This window comes from Narcine bancroftii, chromosome 9 (assembly GCF_036971445.1).
Source record: "Narcine bancroftii isolate sNarBan1 chromosome 9, sNarBan1.hap1, whole genome shotgun sequence".
Taxonomy (NCBI): Eukaryota; Metazoa; Chordata; class Chondrichthyes; order Torpediniformes; family Narcinidae; genus Narcine; species Narcine bancroftii.
The window spans coordinates 82043038-82063942 of NC_091477.1; the positions used below are offsets into that span (position 1 = coordinate 82043038).

The window sequence follows — 20905 nt, forward strand, 5'->3', positions numbered from 1 at the left end:
TGTTTCCAAGAACAAATTGCACATTAATAAGGAACTGCTTTGTTGGCAGGCCATCACTCTCTCAACAAAATAGAACACAAGTCTGTCCAAAATCTTTTAATTTATAAATGCTGTACATTTTGTAATGATCCCTTTTCCTTATGTTGATTTATTTTCTCGTATTCTATATTTGCTGTCGTTCAATAGTTCAACTGTTATTTTACTTACTTTCACCATCTAGCGCATAAAGTATTATAAATCCTCGGTCACTTTCTCTGAATATATCTCAAGTACATTTTCGGATTAATTTGTTAGGCTTTCTGATAAGTGCTTAGATCACCATATTCCAGGCAAAACCATTATATTCAGCAAGCTACAGGTCACCTTTGCTTCACTGCCTGATGCGCTGAATGCCTTTTAAGCATGTTTTGAAAGGAGAATTCAATGGCACCAATAAGAACCCCTGAAGAAGCTGGCGATCCTGTGATATTCATCATAACTTAAAATCTGTGCCAACTAACTAGCTGAGGTTTTCATGGACATTTTCAATCTTTCATTGCTGCAGTGAAAGGTTCCCACTGGGTTCAAAAGGGCATCAATCATCCTGGTGCCCATGAAGAGTAGTGTGAGCTGCCTCAATGACTACTGCCCAGTAGCACTCACATCTACTGAGATGAAATGCTTTAAGAGATTGGTCATGGCCAGAATTAACATGCACCCAAGTAAAGATGTGGACCCACTGTAATTCACCTACTGTCACAATTGCTCCACAACAAGAATCTCACTGATTCTTCATTCAGCCCTGGATCACCTAGACACCAGGCTGCTTTTCATCAATTACAGCTCAGCTTTCAACACCATTGTCCCCTTAGTACTAGTTAGCAAGCTTCAAAACCTGGGCCTCTGCATCTCCCTCTGTGATTGAATCCTTAACTTCCTCATCAGAAGATCACAGTCAGTGTGGATCAATAACAACGTCTCCTCCTCACTGATGGTCAGGTGCACCTCAAGGATGCTTGCTTAGCCCACCTCTCTATGCTCTCTACACCCTTGACTGAGTGGCTAGACATGATTTAAAAGCTATCTACAAATTTGCGGATGACAGCACGGTCATCAGCAAAATCACAGATGGCAATGAGGAAGCGTACAGGAGTGAGATTAATCAGCTAGTTGAATGATGTCGCAACAACAATATTGCACTCAACATCAGCAAAACTAAGGAAATTATTGCAGATTTTAAGACAAACCAGTCCTAATTGAAGGGGTCACCAGTAGAAAGGGTAAAGTATTTCAAATTCTTGGGTGTCAACATCTCTGAAAATCTATTCTGTGGCCTTCATGTCGATGTAATCTTGAAAAGGGCTATACTTCATTAGGACCTTGAGAAGATTTGGTATGTTGTCAAATGTGCTTGCTAATTTCTACAGGCATTCTGACTATTTAGACCTCTGTCTGGTATGGAAGTGCCAATGCACAGGACAGAAAAAAAGGCTATCGTGAGTTGTGAACTCAGCCATTGCTCTCATGGGCAATAGTCTTCACTCCATTCAGGACAAAAGGCAGGGTCTCAAGAAAGCAGCCTCTATCATCAAAGATCCTCACCACCCAGGCCATGGCCTTTTCTCACTGCTCCCATCAGGAAAGAGTTACAGGAGCCTGATGAACATCGAATAGAAAAAAAACCCCAGCTTCTTCCCATCTGGCATCAGATTACTAAATGGACAATAAACCATAGACACTACTTTTTCACGGATAGTTTTTCAATGGTGTATTTATAGAAATATAATTTATAGCAATTTTACAACTGTAATTGACAATAATGCTGCTGTAAAACAACAAATTTTGTGACAAATATTCAGGACAATAAATATTGTGACAATATAATGACAAACATAATCAAATATTTTCTTCACTACCCTCTCCAAACCACTTTGGAATTGCATCTCAAGTCCCTTCTGTGGTTCAGTGATCCCAAGGTGCCTGCAATTTACTCTGTATATCCAATAAGAAAGTAACTTTCCACAGTGCATTACCTCACACTTGACTGGATTAAATTCCATTTGCCACCACTCTGCTCAATTTTCCATTTGACCAGTGTGACCATGAGGGGTAACAGACCCTTGAGGACTAGTGGACCAGTGCAGGACATCAGAAATGGGGAGCACACCCTCCCTCCCATTCAAAAGGAGAAGCAGAGGAGACAACCTTAGATGAAAATGACGATGGCAGTGGACAAGCAAGGGGCTCAGCAACTCAAGGACCCACACAGCCTGTGGGCTGCTGGTGACTTGAGGCTGAACAACCCACATAGGCTGAGGGCTGCAGGAGACTGGCTCATGGGATCCAGGTATTGGAACCAGGATTCGAGAGGGTGCTGAGGGCAAGAAGGGCTCCCAAAGGACCTCAAATGTTGAATTGGTCTTTAACCCAGAAACCCCAAAACCGATAAAAGTTGTTGAAATAAACAGAATGCTCAAGAATGAAAAACAGTGTATTAATGTCAGGCAAAGTTGCATGAAAAGAGCCAAATAAAGATTGGAAGGGGAAATAGAAAAATAGGTAAAAACTTTGGTCAAGTGCAAAATAAAAGACCATGTATTTACTTATTAAAAAAAATGTTTGTCTCATATTTCATCAATTACTTTAATTGGCAATAAATGTGTAAATTTAGTAATTGCATAAAACTCAAGAGGAAAAAAATGGCAGTCTGCCTTTGCCATGACCCTAACTTCAAGGCAGAATAAATCAAAGTTGAAAGTTCAAATTCATTGTCAGATTACATAAATTACATCACATACAACCCTGAGATTGTTTTTCCTTTAAGCCCAGCACAATTTCTAATAATCAGTAACCTAAACTTATTTAAGAATAAATATTCATATACAAAAGAGAAAAATGTAAACAAACTAACTCTGCAATACAGAAATAATAAATATTCACTTAATAAATAATGTGCAAAGTTAGAGTCCTTAAATGAGTCTCTAATTATCTGTTGTTTAGAAGTCTGATGGTGGAGAAGTAGCAACTGTTCCTGAATCTGGTAGCATGAGTTTGTAGTACCTATATCTCATTCCTGATGGCATCAGCAAGAACAGAGCATTTCCTGGGCATAGGCATATCTAGGGTACAGCGGCTGTGGCATGTGCCCTGGGTGCCACTTGAAGAAGGTGGAGTGGGGGTTCCACTGAGTAGTTCTCCTGGTCCTGGCCACCTCCAGCTCCATGCATGTCAGGCACACTCAGAATGACTGCGACCCCTCCCCACTGCACTTCCTATTGGTTGGATCGGTGCCAAGCTTGCTTTGCATTGGGTCCCTGCCCCGTCGATCGTCATTGTCCCCTCCCATTCTTCTGGACACTGTCATTGGCTTCTATCGCTTTGTTCGATGGTTGAGCAGTGAGTTATTTTCAAGAAGCATTTTGGAACATGCAATAAATGATGACCTTGCGAGCGATCCCTCAACCCCTGGAAAAAGCAAAAAAAGTAAAGTAGACAGGTAGCAGAGGTGCATTTGGAATGGCACAATAGCAGCCACTTAGTTATTAGCAAGTGCAGTACATCGTTCTGAATTCACGTGTTGATGTTGAAAACCCCCAACTCGGGGGCTTTTGGCTGATGAGTTTATGATAAATAGTTCAAAGAAGCCACAGTTGATGTGGGTGGGTTTCCATTTGTAAGAAAAGTCTTTCTCTGCACTAACAAGTGTGACGCAATGCAGGCCACATCTGCACACGGATTTGCACTCACCTTAATTCCACATTCAAGTTAGCCATCGGAGTTGGAGGAAGCATAATGTTTTCTGAAACTAAAAACAAAAGTCTCCCATCTTCAAAACCTTTCTGACAAAGATGTTGTCCCACTCCCCATCATACTGGGCAGCTACGTCCAGCCCAGCAAATGGCCAGGTTGCACTTGTACCCGGTCGTTCACTCTGCTCGCTGAATGCAGAAGGCGAGCCGAGAAATTGACATGGCCACTAGGCACTTTCAGGTGGCCAATTGCCCCGCAAGTAAAGTCGCATGTTTAGGCAATATGCGGGTGTTTTGAGGCCACCTGAATGTGCAGGAGGTGGTCTTGAGGCGACCTACGTAACCCTCTTCCGAGAGGGATAATCAGCTCAGCTCAGTAGCTCCCCCAGCCACCTGAATGCAGCTGCCTGAAAGTGGATGTTAAAAGGTAAGGCTACTGATCACAGCTAACACTGGGCAGGAGCCAGAGTGTGCTCAAGCTGCATCCTAAGCAGCTGTATCCTTCAGGTGGCCAGAGTTGCACTTTAAACGCTGCCACCCTAACGGCAATTTAAAGGGTCGCTTCTGCTTCTTCAGATGCATTCTTAGCGTAAAATGCACCTGAAAAAGCCTACTGACTCACTCACTCCTCTCGCTCTCTGCGGCCGGGGTCCACCCCGGGCAAATGGTGTAAATTGCGAGGAAGAAACATGCTAACAACTCGCAAGGAGGGGAACTTCCAGTCTCCCGGCTCACTTCCTTTTAACTTCAATCTATTTATGCAAGTGATAATGGGGGAGGAGGGGGGGAATTTTTTAAATATTAGATACCAGACGATGTTATGCCTTGGGGGGGAATGATGAGCTGGCCCGCTGCAAAAGGAAACCGAAAACCATCTCCAAGTTTTGCACAGCTTGTTGTAGTTTCAATTACACTTTTAGCATAAATAGTTCTGCAAAAAAAGTGTTAATTTTTCTTTTTAAGATTTTTTAAAATCAAGTTTAACAAATGAGCATAAATACGAATTGACAATTACATAATAATTCATTTGTATACAAGTAAGCACGCACAAAAAAACTGAATGAAAAAAGTCGATAATACGACATCAATAATTGTTTGTAATACCTCAAAAACATGTAATTGAATTAATCTGTGCAACCCATTTGTTGACATAACTTGTAATAGAATAAAGGAAAAAAAAACTAAAAACTAAAACTAAATCTAATCTGTCCCCTCCCTCCAATCAAGGTTACCTTACAAATTAATTTTTAAAAAAATCAATTATAAAAAAATTATAAGAATGGGCTCATAAATTGAAACCTTTTATTTTTAATATTATATCTAATTTTATCTAAACTTAAATAGGACATGACATCATTTCACGACTGTGTATGAGTAGGGGATGAACCATCTTTCCATTTCAATAAGATTGCTCATCTGCTATCAATGTGGTAAAAGCTAAAACATTTTCTTGAGATGCTGATATAAGTTTATCTGAATTATGAGAAAAACCAAATAAAAAAATTAACAGGCAAGTTTTGAAATTAATCTTAAGAATCATTGATAAGGTTTGAAAAATATCTTTCCGGGATCTTTCTAAATTTGGGTACTCCGAAAGCATATGGATCAGAGAAGCTTCAAAAATTTTACATTTCTCACATAATGGATCAAAATCTGTGTAAAAACGAGATCATTGAAGTTTGGACATATGAGTGTGCTAATTTATCGTGGAGCAGTGATGACCATGCCATTTGTTTGCTTGACCTTTCAAATGGCTGACACTTAGCCCTGCAAAATGGTAGCCTGGCCTTAAAGTATGGACAAGGGTGCAATTTCAGGGCTTGCCATAGATGCTATTTTCCATAGACATCCCACTGGTCTTGGGTGGTGTGGATCCTTGATAATTGCAGCTGCTCTGTTCTCATTGTTGCCATCAGGAAGGAGGTATGGGGCTACAAGACTCACACCTCCAGGTTTAGGAATAGCTGTTACCCCTCCACCATCAAACTCCTCAATGACATACTCAATCAGAGACTCATTTAAGGACTCTTACTTTGCATTTTATTGATTTTTAAAATTTTCTCTGCATTGCATGGTCAGTTTGTTTACATTTGTTATCTGTTTACAGTTCTTTATTTGTTTACATGTATACACTGTGCACAGCTTTTTTGCACGACCAATAAGTGGTAATTCTGCCTTGCCAACAGAAAAAAAGAATCTCAAGGTTATATGCAATGTCATTTATGTACTCTCACAATAACTCTTAATCTGAAATCTGAAATCTCCAATGGTAGCACTCCATGTAGATTTTCCTGATGGTGGGGAGAATTTTGCCTGTGATGTGCTGGTCTTTGTCCATTACCTTTTGCAGGACTATCCACTCAGGTATTGATGCCCCCATACCAAGCTGTGATACAGCAGTCAGCACACTTTCCACTGAACATCTGTAGAAGTTTGTCAAGGTTTTTGATGTCATACTGAACTTCCTCCTAAGTGAGAAGAGATGCTGATGTGCTTTCTTCATGATTACATTTATGTGTCGGGTCCAGGAAAGATCCTCCAAGATAGTAACTTCCAGGAATTTAAATTTGCTCACCCTCTCCATCTCTGATCCCCTAATAATCACTGGATCACACTCCAGCTTGTGGTGATTTACAATTCATGGGGTATTTTTACCTCTTCATTAGCTGTTGAACTGATCACCTATTAAAAACAGCGTTGGGCTGTACACTTAAAATTGCTACTGTTTTTGCAGTAAATCTGGCTTACACAAGGATGAGAATATTGATGTAGGCCTATGAGTCTGATTTTTTTCACCTCCGGTTAGCGCAACGCCTTTACAGCGCCAGCTATCGGGACCAGTCCGGGCTTTGATTACCACATTATCTATAAGGATTTTGTAGGTTCTCCCAGTGTCTGCGAGGGTTTTCTCTGCGGGCTCCACTGTTCAAAATGTACCGGGGGAGTAGGTTAATGGGGTGTAAATTGGGCGATACCGACTCGTGGACTGAAATAGCCTGTTACCCGAGCTGTATGTCTAAATTGTTGGTTAAAATGTATAGTCAGTTGTCTTCTGTCCTTCCAAGTTTTGTATTTAGGGTGTTAGAACCTATTGTCTATAGTCAGGCCGTTCCAACAGAGAGGAAGTGAAATGATGAATTGACTTGTGCAGTTCCACTTAGTACGTTATGCATTGCTGCGATGTGCTCTGTTGTGGGTATTGCAAACGACAAGGCACAAGCTGTCTCGAGCTGGAGGTGGAATTTAAAGACAGTGTTCATAACAGCAGCTGACTTTTTTCTCATTCAAATACCTTACAATCAACAAAGATTCTTTTATTTTGCCTTGACATATTGAAGAAGAAAATAGAAACCTTGAGGTCACTGCTGAGCTCAATTTCACAAGAATATTTGGAGCTGCGCACAAGGACGAAAAGGCAGGTGGCAAGAATGATTTGGAGCAGCAACACTGTGCCTTTTAACAGAAGGTATTCTTGTTATTTCAGTTGAGTTCTGCAGTGACTAAAGTCTTTTAATGAAATACAATCAAATGTAGAATGAAGAATCTTTCTTTTACTCTCCTCCTCTATTTATTTTAAAAAAGGAAATAGTGAACTTTCCCTTAGAAGTTTTTACAAAGATATGTTCCTGTGTATTATGGCTAAAGCAATGCAAGAAAAGGTTGAAAGTGAGCGATAGTTGATCAGTTCATGTGTCATTCATAATATTCTTCCTTGATGAATGGTTTCTGGCTGAGAAATGTTGTCTTAATCGAGGTCTGAGAGGCCCAACACCCTTTTCCCAGGGTGTGAGTAGCAATCACCAAAAGACATGTGTACAAACTGAAGGGAGGTAAGTTTAAGGGAGACATCAGAGTTGTGGATGCCTGGATTGCCTTGCCAGGGGTGGTGGTGGAGGCTCCAACATGAGGGGCATTCAAGAGACTCTTAGATAGGCACATGGATGAAAGAAAAATAGAGGTTTATGAGAAAGGAAGGCCCCTGGACTTTTATTTGGGTAAGAATATATAGGTTGACACAACATCGACGGCCAAAGGTGCTGTAGTGTTCTGTGTTCTATGTTCATAGATCCTGACTGACCCAGTGATTCCTCCAGCATTTTGTATGTTGTTTCAGTTTCTCTAGTTTAAATAAAATTTGTTGTTTTGCTTGTTGTAAAAGCACAGAAAGAGGTGCTATAGTGTTAGCCCCACCAATAAAAAAAAAGAGATTCCCTCCAGATGCATTGAGTTTTTCCTCCTATACTCTCATAACTTTGCCTCCTGACTCTTTTTTCATCTGATGCATTTGTTTAGTTTTTTTACACGTCTTGCTACATTTTACAATGGTTTCATTAATTATTCAAGGATGGCAATCACATTGTAAAACTTTAAATCATTTATTGTCTTCTTACGTTATTCATATTTTAATTACCAGTTCATGCTTCCATTTTACTGAAGATGGTAATGTGGCAGTATTTGATAATAAATCCTGCCTCCCCACAGTTTCCCAATGTCACACGAAATCCTTCCTGCTCTCTCGTCCACCTCCAGGTTGCACTCTTTCTCCTCTGTTCCTGCCATGTCTCCCTGTCCCTTCTGAACTTGCTTGCCACACAAGGTGTTTTTAGACTGAATCAAACAGATTTACTCTTCATCACCTGCACAACCTTTTAAAAGCCAGAATCATGCATTCAACACGTGCTGACATCATCACACACTGATGGCTGGCTCGATGCCTCCTGGGAGTTATAGTGCCACCATAGCGCCGCTACAGAAAGATGTGGAAGCCATGGAGAGTGTGGAGAGGAATTTACCAGGATGTTGCCTGGATTGTAAATTATGTCTTATGAGGCAAGGTTAACAGAGCAAGGGCCTTTCTCTTTGGAGCAAAGAAGGATGAGAAGTGACAATAGAGGTGTAGAAGATTTCATGAAACATAGATAAGCTAGAGAGTCAGTACCTTTTTCTCAGGGTGGAGGTAGTAAACACCAGAGGACATCTGTACAAAGTGAAGGGAGTAAAGTTTAGGGGAAACATTAGGAGTAGATGTTTCACATAGAAAGTTGTGTGCCTGGAACGCATTGCCAGGTGTGATGGTGGAGGCTGGAACAATAGGGCATTTAAGAAACTCTGACTGGCAAATGGATGAAAGAAAAATAGAGGGTTATTAGATGGGGAAGAAGACTTAAAGTGGGAGAAGGGGACTAGGTTGGGAGGTGCAGAGTCATGGTTATGGAAGTGAGCTTGCAGAGGGTGGTGACAGAAGAAGAGTTCAGCATCATGCCGTGCGTGGAACTCATTAAGATGTGGGTGGAGGCTGACAAAACAAAGGCCCCTGCTGAGGACCGAATGCTCTGCCTTAGAAAAGGGAAGGTCAAAGGGGATAATAAAGACCAAGCAGGGGTCAGAGTGGGAAATAGTGTTGTGGAGGGTGCTGGGGAGGTCAGAGGGAAGGGACAGAGGGTTGAGGAGTTTGGTGGAGGTAGGGGAAGGTTGGGGAGGTCAGAGAGGGAGGTGGGGTATGGGGTGTCATAAGAGAGGAGGAGAAGGGAAGGAGGTAACCAGAGAGGGGGGGAAATGAGGTCTGAGAGTGAGGGGATTGCAGAGAAAAGTGGGGAGAGGGGTGTGCAGTAGAGAGAAGTGTAGGGGGATAGGGAAGGGTAAGGAATATTGAGGGGGGGGGGGTGAGTGACTGTGATCCAGCAATGAGATCAGGACTACAGTGAGAGTCTATGCCAGGAGCCATGTGGCTGGAGTCAGCGTGGGAAGCTCCAGCCTGCAGACGACTGGGTCTCAGGTGGGAATTGGAGTCATTAGCGTCAGGATCTCCTGCAGGTAGGCTGACAGGGTCAATGCTGGAGTTGGCGGTCAAAGCATCAGGAGCTCCCTTGAGTAGGTGGTCAATGATGGGGGAGACGAGGACTAGAGGGCATAGTTTAAGAATACAGGGTAGGCCCTTTAGGACGGAGATGAGAAAACATTTTTTTACCCAGAGAAGTGTGAATCTGTGGAATGCTCTGTCACAGAGGGTGGTAGAGGCAGATTCGCTGATTATGTTCAAAAGAGAGTTAGATAAGACTCTAGTGGGCAAAGGAGTTAAGTGTTATGGGGATAAGGCTGGAAAGGGGTACTGATGGTAGTGATCAGCCATGATCTGTAAAATGGCGGTGCTGGCTCGACGGGCCGAAGAGCCTACTCCAGCTCCTATTGTCTATTGGGTCCAGGTTAGAGTTAGCGGTCGTAGCATCGGGAGTTCTAGCGGGAACTGAGGAACTGCGTATAGTTTTGGTTTCTTTATTTAAGCAATACTTGCTCTGAATGAAGTTCAGATATTGCTTTGGTTCCTGGGATGTAAGGCTTGTCTTATGAAGAACAATTGAACAGGTTTGGCCAATACTCATTGGAGTTGAAACAATGAAGCATGACCTTATTAAAGCATGCACAATTCTGAATGGATCCTCAAATCATATATGATGAAGGACATTTTCCATCATGGAACAACCCAGAACCAGATAGGACAATTTCAGTATGACCCAATAAGGTGCAGATGACCATATTTTTTCCCATTTATAGTTCTTCAGGGTTCTCTATCCAGAGAGCTGTGGTGGCTAAATCAGAGTATTTCACAGCATTAGAGGTATTCGGAGTTTTGAAATATAATGGAGGAGAGAGTTTGGGGGAAAATGCTGTGCCCAAGATCCAAATAGCCATTATTTTACAGAATGGGAGATAGGTTTTCCTAGGTTGTAAGCCCTACACTTTGTTTTATTTCTTATGATCTTTACAATAATATTATTCAAGATTACAGTATAATAAAATAATTTAGAACTCCAAAAAATGATAATCACAATTTTCATGAGATAAATTCTTCTGACATTGCAGTGTACAAATCTAAAATAAAATTGTACATCTCACAAAGGCAGGAATTCTCAGCGAACATTGACATAATATTTTTAACTCAAAGTGAATTGCTTATACGTTGAATGTATTTTTGTGGAATATGCGTTGATGCTACACTTTTTAAACAGAGCTTCCTTTTTTCAAGAACAGTATCTCAATTTGTCTGCAGTGTGTGGGCAAAGAGCTCAGAAGAAAAGTGTCTATGACTATTGCAAGATGCTAAGATCTGACATCTTTTTATTTCCATTGTTTGTTTCAATCTGTGGGGCTTAAAGATTCAGCAAATACTCTGGAGAAATCACTCTTTGTTAAGATAATCACTGGCATTTCCTTCAACAGGGAGTTCTAACTACTGGAACTGAAAGATAAGTTAAAATTCAAAACAAAATCTCGCAAAAACACCTACATTAAGCTACAACCCCATATATTTTGGAGGATGAGAGGAAACTTGAGCTCCCGGGGAAAACCCACGGAGACATGGGGAGAATGTACAAACTCCTTACAGACCATGCCAGATTAGAACCTGGGTCATTGGCGCTGTAATAATTACACTAAACAATATGCTTACAGTGCTGCCACTAATCAGCTCCCCACCCCAGTACCTATCTCTGTGACTGCAAGAAGTGGTACAGACCCTCAGCACCATTTAGGGCTGTTACAAGCCCAGAGGACCCCAAAACCCAGCAGCAATAGAAATTCATCAAGACAAATGGTTACTTAAACAAAAGTTGCTTTTAATGTTCTTTAAACATGAAAACAGAATCACACTTTAACTTAACTAACCTAACAACCTCCTTCTAATTCTAAGCACACGTGTATGTAATGTGTATGTGCAGAAAAGTTCTTTGATTCACAGTCCAAACTCACTTCTCATTCCTCCACGTTCACTGGTTGCAGGCAATTCTTATACTGTGCACAGAATTTAACATTTATAAAGTTCACCAGGATTTGGTGCTTGAAAGCTAAATGGTTACTGCTCAGGAAGGTCCTTGTCGGTTTTCTGAGAGAGATTTGTGATACATTTACTTCCATCGTCCACTTCAGTGTCTTGCTGAAGAAACGTGCCCCCTTTAGGGTTCTCCAGATGATAACCTCTTTCTTTCAGTTCACCACAGAATTCCTTTTTGTTTCTCTTATTCCAAGTGAAACATTAGACATCCAGTCATCTCCTCTTGCATGAACCACAAGGGCTTTGACCAAGCCATCTTCCAAAATGGGGCTGCCCACAAGCTTGCCAGTTTGTCCTGTTCCAGTCCCAGTATGCTGGCTGTAACACTGTAGAATGATCTGTGTGTGTGTGTGTGTGTGTGTGTGTGTGTGTGTGTGTGTGTGTGTGTGTGTGTGTGTGTGTGTGTGTGTGTGTGTGTGTGTGTGTGTGTGTGTGTGTGTGTGTGTGTGTGTGAGTGTGTGTGTGTGTGTCTCTCTCTCTCTCTCTCTCTCTCTCTCTTAGAGAGAAAGCCTGTTTGACTCTCTTTGTTTGCAAAAACCACATGACCCTCTTAGAACAGCAAGTTCTCCTTCAGGCTGTCTGCAGCTCTGACAAGATCTTTCATCTGATGCCTTTTGTAAACAACAATCCATTCGTGAAGTCTCTTGGGCACTCTCCAAAACTCTTGCAAAAGCTCTGAGGCCCCGATATAGCAGAGCTCCAGTATTTCATCGTATTTGAAATGTTTGTATGTAACCTACGCTAACAAACCTTTCCCAATTTATCTCCCAAAAGCATTTCTATATACAGTCCCCCAAACAGTCTATCCAAGTGAACTAACACATCACCTCTGAATCGGTAGCGGGCATTTACAGCACCTGGTCTTCCCAATATGGCCTCCTCTGCTTTGAGGAAACTGGATGCTGTGGGGGAATCGCTTCATTGAGTACCTTTGCTCTGTCCGCTGCAACAGCTGGGACCACCATGTGGCCACCACCTCAATTTCACACAACATTGCTACACTGACATGTCGGTCCATGGCCTCAAGTACTGCCAGTTGAAGCTACTTGTAAACATAAGGAACACATATTCTATCTTGACAGTCTCTAACAAAATGTCAAACTCCAATTTCCATTAATCTCTTCTCCCGCTCTGTATCTTTTCTTCATCCCTCATTCTCCCTTCCTTCTCATATCAGAGAGCTAATTATCTCAGGCCTTTTCCCTCAACCCTATCACCTCTTAGCTTCTTTCCTTTCTTCCCTCTCCCACCTATATTCACCTATCAAATGCCAGCCTGTTTTCCTTGTCCTTCCCCATTCCCCCACCCTTGCCCTGATGTTCTTTAACAGACATCTGCCTGTTTTTATGTACTCCTGAAAAAAGAACTCAGGCCCAAAACAGTAACTGCCTTTTGCTTTCTCTGGATGGTATGTGACCTGCTCAGTTTCTTCAGCATTTTTGTGCACTGCACTAGACCACAGAATCTGCAGATTTTTTGTTTACCACTATGTAGCTGCAAGCTACATTGGTTAATCACATAGAATGTGGGGAGGGGAGCAGAGGGAGTAGCAATTTCAGTGTTAGTGTAATTTCAGTGCAAGTGCAAAATGTGTAAGTCCGTTTTAACAGGGTTGGGGGGGGAAGAGCAATTTCAGTGTTTGCCGTCGGTGCTATGTTCCCAAGATATGCCATTGGTAATCACTGTATGTATAGAGTTCTGAGAAAGCTTTCATCATTGTTTAAGAATAATTAAGGGAGGGCGTGGCAAGATGGCATAGAGTCTGGATGTGCAATCTCGACCTCTCTGGCCAAACTTTTAAATACCTGTTTTTTAACCCTTTGTTTCCAAGTTTAAACTTTTTAAATTTTAGTTTAAAGTATTAAGGAATTATTATGGCCACTAATGGTAAAAAGACTAAATCTCGTCCAAAAGTAGATATATTTTCGAAGTGTTGAAGATTTGGGGCCTAGACGACTTGAAACAGCCCCAGGCTCAATTTCTTCATTGCCTAAATCCCAAAGGTCGTCTGTGGAGGCTGAAAAGAAAATGGCATCAGGCAGCATTACAACCTGAAGAAATCGTTTTTTTTTTGTGAATTGATGAGAAAACAACAAGATGCGGGAGGAGACCAGCGGCGACTCCCTGAAGAAGTCGGGATGCCGTCGCTGGGAGTCCAGACATGCAGTAAAACTTTTAAAATGCCTTCTGTTGAATTGCAGCAGGAGCTGCAGTTACCTTGTTCTTCCACTATGTCAGAGAGTGTATGGAATTATTCAAGCTGTTATAAAACCTGGAATGGATTTGTTGACATCTCAAATGAATGAAATAGTTTAAATGAATGCCGGTATGAGTTCAGAATTAGATATGGTTAAGACACGTGTGGATGCATCTTATGAAGAATTAAAAAAAAATTCAGACTGCTTTTTTGGAATGTAAACAACAAGTGACTTCTAACAGAAAAAGTGTTGAAGGTGGAAAAATCAGTCATAGAATTAGGAGAACGTGAGAAGGAGCTAGAAAGAAAAATAGATTATTTGGAGAATCAAAGCAGAAGGAATAATGTGAAAATTGTTGGTTTGCCAGAAGGTATAGAAGGATAAGGTCCTCTTCGTTTTTTTAAAGACTGGATTCCGCATATATTAGGGGAAGAATTTTTCTCTGGGGGTTTGGCACTGGAAAGAGCCCATAGAGCTTTAAGAAGAATACCCTCAGCTGGTCAAACCCCAAGACTGGTAATAATTTGATGTGTGAGTTATTTGGATAGAGAAGCAATACTTTGAATTCCAGTACAAAATGCGAGACAACAACAAACCCCATTATTGATTCAGGATAGAAGAGTAATTTTTTATCCTGATCTGAGTCAAGATGTCATTCAACGTCGACGTCGATTCAATCCAGTTAAAGAAGTTTTGTGGGGTAAAGGTTATAAGTTTACTTTTCGTTACCCTGCAGTGTTGAAGGTGTTTTACGGAGACTATCAATTTTGGTTTTTTGAAACTGATTGTGAAGCAATGATTTTTTGACTTATTGCCAGATATAAGAGGACAAAGACGTAGCCCACCATTATCTCCTAAAGAAAAGTCTGGTGGTTCTGGAAATGGAAGAAATGGCACAAATGGGAAAAATGGGAATGGAAAGAGTCCACCTCCTTCCAAAATGGGATCTTTGAGATTGGAGTCTTTTGGATGAAAAGAAGAATTTTCTTATTTTATTCTTTCTTTTGTTATTATGATTCTTGGATGTTACTGATTGTTTGGCTGGGGAGGGGGAGATTTGCACTAAGTTCTTTACTAGTCATCAGCCACTGGTGGGTGATCCACACCCAATTTTTGTTTAGGGGATTACTACCTTCTGGTAGTTTATTTTTTGGGGAGAGATTTTTTTAAATTGTTTTTTTTAAAACTTTTTTCTTAGTTTTTAATTTGTGATTTTTTTTATTGGAGGGCCTATATACATTGATTTGAGCTTTTATATAAAGATATTATTGGTATTTATTAATAATAGTAGATATGTCAAAGTTGGGGTTTGCTACTTTTAATGTTCGAGGATTAAATAGTTCGATTAAACTTAAGCGAGTCTTGGCGTATATTAAGAAAATGAAAATTGATATTGCCTTTTTAAACATTTATTGAAGTTATGGATAAAGAAAAATAAAATGATAGGTTCTAGGGTTAAATTATTGGCTTTGACTCCATTGTATAATAATCAACTTATTTCTTGTTCAATACATAATCAAAGTTTATTGCATTGGAGATTTAATGGTGTGAAAAATTTTGGGAGTTTGTTTTAAAAAGGGTAAGTTTTTATCTTTTAATCAAATGAAGGAAGATTTTGGTATTGATAAGAATTCTTTATTTCTTTATTTTCAAATTCAATCTTTGGTAAAATGTATGTTTGGTAGAGATATGTTATTACCTAAAATGACTAAATTTGAGACTTCTCTTATGAAGGTACCAGAGAAGGGTTATATTTCATTTATGTATCAAATATTACAGGATGGTATGGATAAAAAGGGTTGGGATAGATCTAAAATTAAATGGGAAGTGGATATTGGTTTTACTTTTTCTGAAGAGGATTGGTTAGATATTTGTTATGATAGTGTAACTAGATTGATAAATGCACGTTATGCAATGATTAATTACAATTTTTACATCAATTATATTTGACACCTGAAAATTTTTAAAAATATGGTTTTAATGAATCAGATTTGTGTTTTAGATGTGGTGATACAGTTAGGTTTATCCGTAGTGAAAAAATGTATTGCTTGTACGTGGAAAGATACAAATATGATTGATATTAATAGATGGCATAATGAGATGAAATATTGTTTGATAATGGAAAAAATTACGTATGTTTTGCATGATAATTGTAATTTTTTTATTAATAAGTGGTTGAATATTTACATTTCAATTTATATTGATTAGATTTTAATATGTATATTTAACTTTTTTTAAATATTCTTTCTTTTTTCTTTTTTTATGGCTCTCCTTAGGAGAGTTGACTGAAGGGGGGGAGGGATTTTTTCTTTTTTTTGGCTTCTTTTTTCTCTTTTTTTATATATAAAAAATGTTTATGTTCATGTTTAATTGCTGCATATGTCATATATTATTTGTTTTTTGAACGAATAAATAAAGTTTTTAAAAAAAGAATAATTAAGACAACTTAACTTACTATAATGGGGATGCAGGGTGAGTGTCAGAAACTCTCTCATGCGGGGGGGGGGGGTTGGAGAGAGGGCACCTCAGTTACACTTACTCCACATTGTGGATGTGCTAGCCGCCACTCTGTGCGCTGCCGCCACACTTCCTCCTCATCTTAAATGGTCTTACTTCATCTGTATTTACTCAGAAAATGGAGTCTATGGAAGTGAGGCAAATAAGCAGTGGGATCATGGAACCGATACAGATTAAAGAGGAGGAGGTACTTATTGTCCTAACACAAATAACAGTGGTTATATCCCCAGGGGTTGACAAGGTATTCCCTGCGACATTGAGAAAGGCCAGTGAAGAAATTTCAGAGGCTCTGACATATATATTTAAAATGTTTTGAGCCACGGCTGTGGTGTCGGGGGATTGGAGGATACCTCATATTGTTTCATTGTTTAAAAAACTCTAAAAATAATCCAGGGAATTATTGGCTGGTGAGCCAATGTCAGTAGTGGGTGAGTTATAGGAAGATGTGCTAAGAGATAGGATATACAATTATTTGGATAGCCAGAAACTGATTAGGCATAGTCAACATGTTTTTAATGCATAGTAGGTTTGTGCTTAACCAGTCTTACAGGTTTTTTTCGAGGAGGTTGATGAAGGAAAGGCCTTTAATAAGGCCTTTGACAAGGTTCTGTATGGGAGGTTAGTTGGGAAGTGAAACAAGTTCAGCTGCAGACGTTGTGATTGTAGTAAACACACCAAAATACTGAAGGAACTCAGCTGGTCTTTTCAACATCTAGAGGAAACAACGTTTCAGGTCTGAGCCCTTCTTCAAGGAAAGTTCAGTCACGCAGTGTTCACGGTGAGGTAGTAAATTAGATTAGAGACTGGCTTTATGGGAGAAGCCAGTGAGTGACAGTGGATGATTGCCTCTCTTAATGGAGACCAGTGACCTGTGGAGTGCCTCAAGGATTGGTGCTGGATCCACTATTGTTTGTTATCCATATTAATGATCTGTATAGTCTTGTGGTAAGTTGGATCAATTTGCAGATGACACAAAGATTGGAGGAGAAGTGATGGTAAGGAATGCTTTCAAAGTTTCCAGGGGTATCTGGACCAGCTGGAGAAAAAGTAAACTTAATGCAGACAAGTGTGAGGTGCCTACCAGTGCTCCCAATGTCGTGGCCATCAAATTCAACCCAGCCCTCGGCTACCCACCTACCGAAGCTCCTGACATGCTGGCTGCCACTGGAACCCTGACCCTGGCTGTCTACCCACTAACATCAACTCAGTCCTCACCTGCATATCCTCTATTTCCTGCTCCTCTGCCCTGGTCCCCTCTGCCTCCAGATGCAACAAACACACGATTCACCTTGTCCTCACCTACCACCCCACTAGCCTCTGTATCCAGCGCATTATTGTCTGGAATTTCCGACACTATCACCATGATCCCACTACCAGACACTTCTTCCCCACTCTTCCCCTCTCTGTCTTCCATAGGGACCACTCCCTCCCTGATTCCCTTGTGGACTCATCCTTCCCCACCAATTGCGCACCCTGCCCACCTTCCCCTTGTGCCCACCTCACACTTGTGCCTACACCTCCTCCTTCACCACAGACAAGGGCCCCATACAGTCCTTTCAAGTGAAGCAACACTTCACGTATATCTGCAACATTGATTTACTCCAACCGACACTCCCTTTGTGACCTTCCCTACATCGGTGAGACTGGGCGCAGACTGGAAGATTGCTTCACTGAGCACCTTCACCCTGCCGCACCAGTGACAAGGACCTCCCAGTGGCAAACTATTTCACTCCATTACTCGCATGTCCGTCTATGGCCTCATGTACTATCCCACCAAGAACACCCATAAATTGGAGGAACCTGATTTTCCATCTGGGCCCATTCCAGCCTGATCATATTAACATTGATTTTTCTGGTTTCCGCTAACCTGCTTTCCTTTCCCCCTCTCTTCCCTCCTGTCTTCTTCCCCTCAGCTCTCCATCCCCTTCCTTCTCTATTCACAGAGCCATTCCTTCTCCCCTTGCTTGCTTCTGTGCCTTCCCTCCCTTCTCCACCTATTACCTTCTGCCTTTGCGACCACTGCTCCCCCCCACCTTACCCTTTTATTCGGATGCCTGCTGACGTTTTTCCATAACTTGATGAAGGGGTAAAATCCGAAACGTCAGGCTTTACTATATAAAGGACACTTTGACCAGCTGAGTTTCTCCAGCTTTGTGCTTTGGAGGTGTCTGCAGACTTTTATGTTTTACGAAGTGTGAGATAGGACATACACCGTAAATGCTAGAGACACTGAGGAATGTGGTAGAATAGAGGGATCTGGGAATTAAGATACATCATTCCCGAAAAGTGGCATTATGAAAGTGTTCTATGGTTCTAGATCTGGAAAGAGCGTGGAAATGGTAAAGTTTGGAAACGAAAAAAAATCTGCTTCCCACTTGCCACACTACTGCACATACATCTGGAGTTCATTAGTACTAATGGGGAGGTTATTTTCAAGAGCTAGTATAGGTAAATTCAATTGAATGAAAGAAAGCTTCCAGACCAAAATATTTAAATCTTGCTCCTCTTTGTTTTAAGCCCCCATAAGTTCTCTTGCTTGTGGAAGTACTCTTTGACAATAAGAGCCCGGAGAGATCATTTCTGCCTGAATCCAAACTTAATTACTCTCGCAATAGTATTTTTCCCAACCACCAACCTCGATTTTTGGAAGGAATGAATGGACCAGAAACGCAGAGTTTTCTGACGACCTCATCTCCCCTCCCCTCCCGCCCCCTTCTCCTTTTCTTTGCGGCGGAGACGTGTTGTGATCTGATCACATTGTGGCCCAGTGAAGTTCATTTATTTTGAATTGAATAATTCTGCATTTGTTTTGCCGCTTGCAGAATGATAGTGCGCACACAGTACTTTACAAGCAACCTTCAAAAATACATGGGGAAACAGTTTCTCAAGTAAGTACTTCAATCATTTTATTGTTCAGTGCCCCAGTGTTTAAAACAAGAGAGCAAGGCTGACCTTCTAAACTACAACTTAATCCACATTACAGGTACAGTAAGTAGGGCATAGAACGGGGTATCTCAACGTTAACTAACTATTTACATCGTTCAATAAAACCAGAGGTCTCTTTGGCCGGTTTCTAAATTTAAATGTATTTGCTCTGTCTGCGGGGTTGCTTTGCATATGTTTTGTTCCCACACTATTTAAATTTAGTTCATGAAAGTAACTAAGAATTGATCATTTGACCTGTCATTGTTATATAGTCAGAATAATGGAACTATTTGTAACCACCTAACAATAAACCCTTCTCACTGTTGTAACCGAGAGGACCTGTTTCTGTTTTTCAAAACATGTAACACGTTGCAAATAAGAAAATCAGGGTAGAGAAAATATGGTTTACCAAAACTGGTATGAGAAAGGGAAATATGTCCCCGTCCCCCCCCCCCCCCCGTCCCCCCACACACACACCAGGTTGACCTTGACTGTTGCCAGTCAGTGAGTTAGTAGATGATTGTCACCATATCCGCCCCGAGCCCATCGACAAACTGAAAGAAGCGAGCAGGCACCGTGATTAAAGTCAAAGCGCCATGCGGGTCAAACAGTCTTAGTTAAGTATTCTCACAGATAATGTTTAAATCTCAACATAGAAACCTGTCTGCGATGAATATTAGGTACCTCACCTTCAATATGATTTACACTTTTATTTCCAAATATTAACTGTTGCAGGAACATTTGCTCAAATTAAACTCCGAACCGGGAACGTTAGTTGCAAAATAGGCAACAAGTAGCTTCCAATAAAGATCTAGTGGATTCTGAGCGAAAATGAATCTTTTGTTAATCCAGTTTATTATTGTATACATGCTTTTAATGAATGCTACATTATTAAAAATCTCAGACTTGATTTGCTCGCCTCAAAGCAGGTTGGGGGTCTGTTAATTTCACCCAAGCGCAGTGATTCTGGTGCAGTCTGTCCATTAATTTCTCCTGCCTTTGATGTTAATCATTAATGTCCAGTAGGCAGGAGGTGCCTTGTCCTTTAGCTCCCTCATCAGCGGGAGCTAGCATAAGTAACCAACGCCTCTTAAAATTAAACCTTCCCCTTACTCTGCCATGGATGTGCTCTGTGATTAGTAAGGCATTACTTAAGGTGTTATGTGAGTGCACAAAAACGTTGAAAGGTGATACCATGTCGTAGAAGCCTCAAATGAAGACATTGGAGGAGGAGGGTGAATGGACACACAAGTGACTGCCGATGTTGGAATCTGAAGCTGTTGGAATCTGCAGCAGGAACTCATGGATTATCAACGTTTCAGGATGACACCCTTCATCAAGTCTGGATGAAAGGTTCCAGCATGAAACATCAGCCATTCTTTTTCATAAAAACAAAATGCTGAAGAAACTCAAACAGTGTATTTTATCTGGCAAAGATAAAAATACATAACCAACGTTTCATGCTTGAGCCCTTCATCAGTGAGGAAAAGGTAGGCAGGCACCTGAACAAAATGGTGTGGTGTGGGGAGGATCACAGGCAGGAGGTAATAGGTGGATAAGGGAAGGAGGGTGCAACAAAACAGGAGGTGTGGGGATAGGGAGAGAAGGAGTGGAGGGCTGGAGGAGTGGAAACAGGGGGATAGGGGAGAATGGGAAATGGTCCAGCAGAAAATGGAGAATTTGATGTTATTGCAATCCAGTTGGAGAAT

General features: G+C 40.9%; 1 protein-coding gene and 1 long non-coding RNA gene across 4 annotated transcripts in view; one reads left to right on the forward strand and one right to left on the reverse strand.

Moving 5' to 3' along the window:
* Positions 1 to 20905, reverse strand: part of LOC138742345 (uncharacterized) — a 209486-nt gene that overhangs the window by 61421 nt on the left and 127160 nt on the right. The window lies entirely within an intron of this gene.
* Positions 6929 to 20905, forward strand: part of LOC138742342 (beta-galactoside alpha-2,6-sialyltransferase 1-like) — a 69535-nt gene continuing 55558 nt past the window's right edge. Inside the window, exon 1 of one of the 2 annotated variants that reach the window (XM_069896633.1) lies at positions 6929 to 7194. The gene's annotated coding sequence lies outside the window, so the exon portion shown is untranslated. Of the gene's footprint in view, positions 7195 to 19005; positions 19160 to 20905 lie in introns of those variants that run through there. The other variant, XM_069896632.1, reaches the window with a different exon arrangement.